At 45.2% G+C, this 9,343-nt stretch overlaps 1 pseudogene; it reads right to left on the reverse strand.

Moving 5' to 3' along the window:
- Positions 1–5,701: 5,701 nt before the first annotated feature.
- LOC116893517 lies at positions 5,702–6,435 on the reverse strand (annotated as a pseudogene).
- Between the last annotated feature and the right edge of the window lie 2,908 nt (positions 6,436–9,343).

Raw genomic sequence — 9,343 nt, forward strand, 5'->3', positions numbered from 1 at the left:
TTTTAACGAATTCCTTTGATGTGACTCGTATGTGTCCAGGAAGAGGGGGGACAGAAACACCCAAATCCAGAAATATTTCCACAGAAATTCCCCAGGGTGTGTTCAATTAAAATGTTATGTTACAGCCTTCTGTAGATTCCGTTACATTCCGCACTCTTGTCTGGCAGTGCAAAAAGGATGGTCAGACGAGCAATGGTGGCTACTCAGCCAGGGAGGTGGGGACAGTGGGCCTGAGGGACAGGGGGACTCTGGGCGGGAACAGGAGTGGCTCCCTAAGTCAGCGTTCAGACTCTCAGCCATTCATCCCACCAATCGTATGGGGGAGGAAGAACATTAATCCAATGACAGGCACCTAGAGCACCCTTTGCAAAGGGGGCCTAAGGCAGGGAAGCTGTCTCGTGGGGAGTGGATGGTGGCATGAGGTGACATGCAGGTGTGTGTGAGAAGCAGAGAGAGAGAGAGAGAGAGAGAGAGAGAGAGAGAGAGAGAGAGAGAGAGAGAGAGAACAAAGAGACAGAGACAGAGAGACAGAGACAGAGACAGAGACAGAGAGAGATTCCTGAATAAGTTGATGTAATTGTTTTGTTTTTCTCAGAGAGTTCAGGAAGCAAGAAAAGATGCTGTTATTACAACACTAGGCTTGAAGTAATTCCACCCCATATTCAGAAAGACATAAACTCCCTACATCTGTATTTAGTATCTGTCTCTCACATTCCTTGTGGTGGTTCACAACCACCTTTTGGCAGCAAGTTAAAGGGCAGGGACGACTCCAAGAATCCCAGCAATAAAAGATGGTGCACCCCACAGCATCATTGAGGAAAGCGCAGCATTTGGTTATTTGCAGAAAGTGTTGGTAATCCTTAAAGAAGCCAACATGGCCCGGTGAAGGACTACAGGAATGACAACGTCCTTAAGTCTATAGAATTGAGGGATAGGAGAAAATCTCAGTGCTAGAATCCTGAGGGAGAAGAGCAGGTGGGAGCCCCCCATGACCTCCGGCTTGTTGACACTGGATACAGGAAGGATGTGGAGATGGACCCTAGAACCCCACTTGCCCTAGACATTGACTCTGGCAGGGTCACGTTGTCGACTTCTCTGAGGAAAAGGGACACAGGCTAGCTGGTTCATAGGTTGACCCATTGGGATCTGGAAGTGCATAACTGACCTATGGCTTAGTTATTGGGTGGGAGTCTTTCTTAAAATGGGATTAAGCTTCCCATTCTATGGATGGAATAGTGACAAAGACCAGCTTTGACACCAGAGGGTAAACTGAGTCAGATAGCCAGTCAAAGGTTAGTCAGTGTTGAGAGTGGCTGATGGTGTCGGTCCAGATACTGATAAGGGCTGCTGCCCATGGCATCCAGCAATTAGAGGAATTACTCAGCAGACTTTTCTTAAACAGAGCTTAATTCCCTGTGGCCATCGAAAAACTCTGAACTCTTTTAACTCCTTGGGACCAGAGAGAAAGAGAAGGAAAGAAAAAAATTCCCCCCCCCCTCTCTCTCTCTCTCTCTGGATGAAACAGAGGGCAGAGTCCAATAACTCCATAATATAAATACATACATGCGTGTATACGTTCATACATACACACATTTACACAAACAGACATATACACATTCACGCATTAAATGATTAGGACAAAGCTCCAGCAAATAGTCTCTGAGCATTTCACACATACACATACATGGACATATACACACAATTAGTGGATGGAGAAAGCTCCAACAAGCTTCACACACACACACACACACACACACACACACACACACACACACACACAGATATGATGGATGGAATGAGCAATGTTCCAACACACTCTCGCATAAACTTTACACATACACACATACATACATACATACATACATACATACATACATACATACACACACACATAATTGATGGATGGAAGGAACAGTGTTCCAACACACTCTCACACAAACTTTATACATACATGCATACATGCATGCATACATACATATATACATACATAAACATAGTTGATGGATGGAAGGAACAATGTTCCAACACACTCTCATGCAAACTTTACATATACATACATACATAGTTGATAGGTGGAAGGAACAATGTTCCAATAACTTTAATTCCCCCCCATAGCTTATATATCCCAGCAAAATCTTTCAAGTAGTATAAAATTACGATGTGATTATGTTTTAGTTTTCTTCTAGTGAATGATTGGGAAAAAAACAGTTTGTTCCCCAATGCCTTTACAAGAAGTAACATTACATTGTATAGGTAAAGAAAACAAATTATTCCCAAGAACCCACATAAGTTCGTAACCAAGTAACTTGTTACAGATTAACAAAGTATGAGGAAGCAAGGTAGTTTTCTCAGCCAGCTTCTCTTACTGACAGGCAGCAATTTGCGGTGACAAAGAAAGGAGTCATTATTTTATTATTTACCTTTAAAAGTAATCTTGTAAAACTCTTGAAAGAATCACAAATCTGAACTTTTATATGAAAATCAGTCATATCTATCTTAAATGCTCAGAATGCATTTCTACGCACCAGCAATTCTTAATAAATCATATCAGGAAGGCGAAGGAAAAATGAGTACAAGAAATCAATCATCAGCAGTCAGCCTCAGTGAGACACGTCAGCCAGTGCTGCCATTGTTCTTGTTCTCCAACCATAAAGGGTCCATAGCTTAACTAATAAGAGCGTGCCTTTCTCAACTTCAAATTGTTGCCTAAGATTTTCTACATCAAAGGCAGTAGTAAAACCATCTCAACCTAGCTTCACTGACAACTTTCTTTTTCCAAATGTTTTCTAAGGGTGGTGGTCATTGTTGACATTCTGCATCTCTAAATTCTTTCCGAGGGTGGTGATTGAATCATTAATCTGCTCCAGGAGCAATGCCTGAAAGAGATCAAGCAATAGTATGGCGAATGCCAGAAATACTGTCCAGCGAGGGACTGGAGGTCCCCTTAAAGTCTTCCTATAACTTTTAGATTAAGAGGGATGTGAGGGCAGAACCACATAACAGCATGAAGTCCTCAGGACACAGAGTCCCCGAGGCTGTGCCACACCAAGGCCCACCCATGTGACTGGTAACCCATGGGCTGCATTCCCTGAGTTCTAAAGTCATTTGTTGTTTCTCCTGCATGACCCTTGTCTGAATAGGAGGTGCTAGGGGAGATGCTGGGATTTCTGTGGTACCCAAACCTATGTTTGAAAGTCTAGGAGCCCAAGTCTGTCAGGCAGGATCTCAGCAGGCCATGGAAGTCAGCATCGCAACCACCACGAAGAAGAAAGAGGAAGAGAAGGAAGAGAAGGAGGAAGAGGAAGAGGAGGAGGAGGAGGAGGAGGAGGAAGAGGAGGAGGAGGAAGAGGGGAGAGGAGGAGGAGGAAGAGGAGGAGGAGAGGAGGAGGAGGAGGAGGAGGAGGAGGAGGAAGGAGGAGGAGGAGGAGGAAGAGGAGGAGGAAGGAGGAGGAGGAAGAGGAGGAGGAGGAGGAAGAGGAGGAGGAAGAGGAGGAGGAAGAGGAAGAGGAGGAGGAGGAAGGAGGAGGAGGAGGAGGAGGAAGAAGAGGGGAGGGAGGAGGAGGAAGAGGAGGAGGAGGAAGAGGAGGAGGAGGAGGAGGAGGAGGAGGAAGTGAAGGAGGAGGGGAAGAGAAAGGGAGAAGGAGGAGGAGTAAGAGGAGGAGGAGGAGGAGGAGGAAGAGGAAGAGGAAGAGGAAGAGGAAGAGGAGGAGGAGGAGGAAGAGGAGGAGGAGGAGGAGGAAGAAGAGGAGGAGGAAAGGAGGAGGAGGAAGAGGAGGAGGAAAAGGAGGAGGAGGAGGAGTAGGAGGAGGAGGAGGGGAGAGGAGGACTTCTGTGAGCTAAGTTGTAATCTGTACACAGCGCATCAGAGGTGTGATAACGCATAAAGCACATTGGATCAGCCCTGTCTCTCTTCCCAATGACTGCCAAGCTCAGGCACTGTAGTCAGTCAGCAGTCGGTGTGTTCAGGTCTCCCTCCTCCTGTGCCTTCCCAGCTCTCATCCTTCCTGGACCCACACAGCCAATGACCTTAAGTGTAAGCCAGTTGTGGATTCCTCTCACGATGGCCCCAGCCATTTGACTTTTACATGGCTTTAACTGTTTGGGAGCTTTCCCTTCTCAGATAGTAAAACCTGGCTATGATCGCTGGCGCCCTGTGTGGCCTGCTCGTCCCACAGTCTCTAGTCCCGCTTACATTTCTTCTCTCTGCTCCCTTTCTCAAGCTTCTCCCACTTGCTTTCTTCGTCTCATCCAGCTCAACCCAGGACCTTGGTGTGTGTCGTTCCTTCTCTTGGGGATTGGGCGCTGGTCTCACATCCTTATCCGAAGCTACCTCATATCCTGCTTGGATCCCAGCTTCCTCGGCTCAAGCACACTAACCGCACTCTCAGGAGCCAGGCTTTCCCCCTGACATCGAGGCAAGGATCACTGGGAGCTAGAAGTGCTACTTGGAGTGGCTTTTCTCAGAAGGGAAATCATGGCCTGGCCGAAACCAACATTTAGCTTGGCTTCCATTCTAGCACTTTCGATATTTCCAAACAACATAGTTTTCATAGCAAACAAAAGTCAAATACCGTTAAGATGGATTACATTGGGAGGGAAATAGTTGCTTGCACAGTATCTGGTCAGTTCTTGGCCGTCTGGGCTCTGAGCCAGGGCTGTGTGTCTCTTCAACCAGAGCTTGCACTTTTCAACAGTATTGGGCATATTCAGGGGTGTGCTGCCGTAGATAGAGCTTACACACACCTCCACGCACAACGGAGCTGTGTGGGTTGCCTGGTGGCTTCCTTATAATGGTTGTAAAAATAATTCAATATTGTGTCATCCACAGAATTAACTCATTCTACTCCATGAAGTAGGGTCAAGTTTTAGTCATAGCTGGGTGGGCAGATGGACATTTTTTTTTTTAATCGTCGTTTATCCTCATTTCGATTTCATCGTGATCTCCATTCGGAAACTGAGCAGGTGCACACGTGACTTGCTTGCTGGTTGGTTTTCATTGTCAACTTGACACAGCTTTGAATCACCTGGGAAGAGGAAAGCTAGGATTTACTTAGATCACAGTGGCCTGTGAGGCATTGCCTCAATTACTGATTGATGTGGGAGGGCCAAGTCCACTGTGGGCAGCGTCATCCCTATGCAGACAGTCTTGGCCTGTGTAAGAAAACTATCTAAGCATGATCCAAAGAGCAAGATAGTTAATAGCCTTCTGCTATAGGTTCTACTCCAGGTTCCTTCTTTGAGTTCCAGCTCTGACTTCACTCAGTGATGGATTGTTACCTGGAAGCATAAGCTAAAAAAACTCACTCCCCATCCTTCACCCCCATCCCCTGCCAAGTTGCTTTGATCATGGTGTTTGTCACAGCAACAGAAATCTAAATAGGACAACTTGCTTCCGCTCACATTCAGAGAGCACAGAAAAATGCATAATTCTGTTCAAAGCTTTAAAATTCAGCCTTTTTTTGATGTTGTAAGTTGTTTATTGTAAGATAATTTACAAACATCCTGCTGTCTTTGTAACTCAGTGGACCAAGTTTCTCCTAACAAAGACAGCGATCAGTTAAAATCAGCTTGCTGGGTTTTTCTTCTTTACCTCTTGCCTGAGGATGCAACTTGATTCTCCTTAATCCAGAGGAGCAGCCCTAGAGATGATCTCAGTCAGCTCCTTTGTGTGACTCCTAGCGGGTGTGGTTGAAAGTCAATGTCAATTTATAATATCAGAGGAGTTCTTGCTGGCATTGTCCACGGTGGTCATCCTGGCACTCTGCTCACTGGTAGTGGACTCCTTCAGGGAATAGCAGATGATGTTGGCCAGATTGCATTCCTGGTAATTCTGCAGCATATCAGCATCAATGTCATTATAAATACTCATGCTCTCAGCAGCCACAATGGTATTGAGAGAGAAGACGGGCTTCTCTTCTGTTTTGTAGGAGATAACAGACTTGAACTGATTAAAAATGACAGAGCCTTCATCAAATTCAAATCTCGAATTTAACAACTCCAGAGCAATGACTGATGCATCTTCAAAAGTAGGGGCTTCCGCCCCACGTCTTTGAAGGACACCAGAAACTCACCAGAGTGAGTCCTATAAAGTATACTCTTGATTTTTTTCACCAACTCCAACAACCATAACTTCTTTCCCAGCTGCTGTGAGGGCAGCCATGTCATTCTTCATTTGTTTAACCACCGAGGAATGAATAGCACCACAAAGTCCTCGATCTGAGGACACACCAATAGTGAGGTGTTTCTTCTTGTCCTCAGGTCCCTTAATATGAGCTTTCTCATACAGACCTAAGGAGCCTGTCCCACCGCTCAGCCTGGGCCACACTTCACAGCTGCCACCATCTTCATAGACTTGGTAATTTTCTGGATGTTTTTGATGGACTTCAGTCTCCTGGTAATTTCTTTCAGGTTGCCATGTTTTGAACTTGGATCCATTGTGGGTGCATGGCTCAGGCCAACAGCCTGACAATACTCGCCCATGAGAACATGGTGGAACCTTGAAGGTTGGGCAGACAAGGCTAAAATTCAACCTTAAAGTAGCCATCCCTTGTCCCTTAAACTTCGACTTTAAAGTGACCGTCCCTTGTCCCTTCTGCCCAACAATGGTGCAGTGTGAGCTCAGCCTGTGGGGGATGGAGATGCCTCTGTCTCTGTTTCAGTCTGATTCTGGCTGCTGTGTTTAGGTGTGACTCACACTGTCCTTGTCAACAGAGCAGGGCAGCTATGAGGGTCCCTTTAGTGCTGGCTAGAAAACCTGTCAATGTGTATCCATCCTTTGTGGCTACAGGAAGTCCCTGTGCTCTTAAACGGATCTCTATGTAGGCCAGAGACCAGTCTGTGCCCTCCCCTTCCTTCTTTTCCCTCTCTCCTCCCTCCTTCCCTCCTTCCTTCCTCCCTCCCTCTAAGAGCCACTGACAATCCCCAGGCCAATCCCTGGCCTCCGGAGGCCTTTCAGGAGCCACAGCTTGCCCTCTCTTCTCCTTTCTTCTCATTTCCTGGTTCTTACCCTACCGGCAGGTAGTGATCATCCTGCTTCCTTGTCATATGCATAAATATCTACACACATATATAATATAGCATTATGTGATATGTGCACACATAAATGTATACATGTATATCCTATAATTCTGTCTTTCCTCCCTCAACACCCTCTCTCATTCCTCCTCCCACCCCTCAGAGTTAAACTTCTACTTTTATGTCAGATAATGAAAGGAGACATGTGCACTTGTCTTTCTGAGTCCGAGTCTGGTTTATTTCACGAAGTACGATGGATGGCCTCCAGTTCCACGTGTTTTCCTGCAAATTGCATCGTGTTTTATATGTGAAGAGAGCCTATTGTGTATATCCGTATACTACACTGGACCTCTTCACTCAACAGTTGGCAGATAATGTAAAATACAGTAGAACTTTTTAAACTTCACAATAAAGATTAACACTTTAAAAATCTAAAGTCTCTTAACTGTATGCTCCTGTAAAATAAAAAAATAACAAATTAGATATTTCCTATTCTAAGAGGGAAAAATCAGAGAACAGTCACAATCAGATCAAGCCAAAAACCCAACCCCAACAGTGTAAGAAGCTGGAATGTGGGACTCAATCATGGCCTCCTGGTTCCAAAGGGACTGAACTGTCACAGTTCTTGGGCTTTGCCATCTGCAACATACTCTGCCTTATGGGCTCAGAATGGCTCCATTCCACATATGTCACTGTCTTCGAGAGATAGCCCATGGTCCCAGTGTCTTCTTAGCACCCCTCAAATGGAGGAGTCTTCAATCTTTGCACAACCACATCTTGGCGGTGTCCTTCAACGTCCTTGCCCCAGGCCAGAGGTTGGCTGCTGTTGCTTCTTGTGCTTTCTGTGCTGCTGGAGAAAGACACTACTCTCTGATGGCTTAGTGTATTCCTGAAGTGTCATTCATTTATATGGCAACTCTCTCTTACTCCCACACGCCTTTCACAGGTGAGCTGGTCTGTGACTCCTCACCTCCTTGAAGGATAGATACACAGGTTCAGTAAATGCTATGGTTGTTTTCTGGATTAAAAAAAAATCATTCCAATAGGCTAATACTCTGCCAGATCCAACAAAGACTTTCAAAATTTCAGAATTCCAAATTTTCAAAAACTACATCAGGACTATGCATTTAAAAGCCTAATGTTATATATAATTAATCCTGCCATTATAAATACATGGAAGGAGGCATTTTAGTTTTATGACAGAGAGAAATTATAATCTAACCAGAGGAGATAAAACTACATAATCCAGAACGAATGTCTCATACCAATCAATGCAATAAAATAGCACACACACACACACACACACACACACACTCACACACACACACACACACACACTCACACACACACACACACACACACACACACACACACACACACTCACATATTCACACTCACACCCACTCACACACACACACACACACACACACACACACACACTCACACACACACACACACACACACACACACACACACACACACACACACACACACACACACCCACACACTCACACACACTCATACATACCCACACACACTCATACACATACACACACTCACACACACACACACACAATGTATGCACACATCCGTGAATATGCATACACACAGCTGTCCAGTTCTTGACTTATGGTCTTTAAAAATCAAAATGTTGAAAATGGTGAAGTCTATGTATTTTTGAGAGAGGAGCTCAGCAAGACTACTCTTGAGACACAGCCAGCTAGCTTCTAAATATAGCCTGTGTGATTAGAAATTCATTGTTTTTATTCCCATGTCAGCCTTTCGGCTTCCCCAATAATGAACAATGAGAGAGAATGGGAAGAATTAAGTTTGGAATTAAGCTGAGCTTGGAATTTGCACGACATCTTCTGCTTCTCAACATTCTTTCCCAGGTCCCAGAGCCTTTCTGGATAGAGCTGAAGCCTCTTGAGTGTCTCTTGCCAATAACTGAATGGAAAAAGGGGGCGGGGGCTGCTCTTTTGGAAGCAAGAGATTGAATGAACTTCTTTCACCCTTGCGGAGATGAAATTGCCCCTGTGTTCAGAACATCCCAACATTAGCTTTTCTCTCCTGTCACCTGGCTGGGGAACAGGCTGTGGACACTTACCACTCCTACTCTAAGCCAGAGGGGGAAAAAAGAACTTTAAATTTACCCAACCTCTTTTTGGAACAAGGTCACAACAGAAGGTAGATTCTTCTAGTGACCTTGAAGGACCTTGGGGAGGAGGTTGGAGCTGTTCTTAGAAGCTCTAACTAGGGAAATCAGAAGTGTTAAACAGGCAGGGTCATCTCTTCAAAGAAGGTGGCATATAACCTGTCTTCCATCCAG

This window comes from Rattus rattus, chromosome 2 (assembly GCF_011064425.1).
Source record: "Rattus rattus isolate New Zealand chromosome 2, Rrattus_CSIRO_v1, whole genome shotgun sequence".
NCBI classification, from domain to species: domain Eukaryota; kingdom Metazoa; phylum Chordata; class Mammalia; order Rodentia; family Muridae; genus Rattus; species Rattus rattus.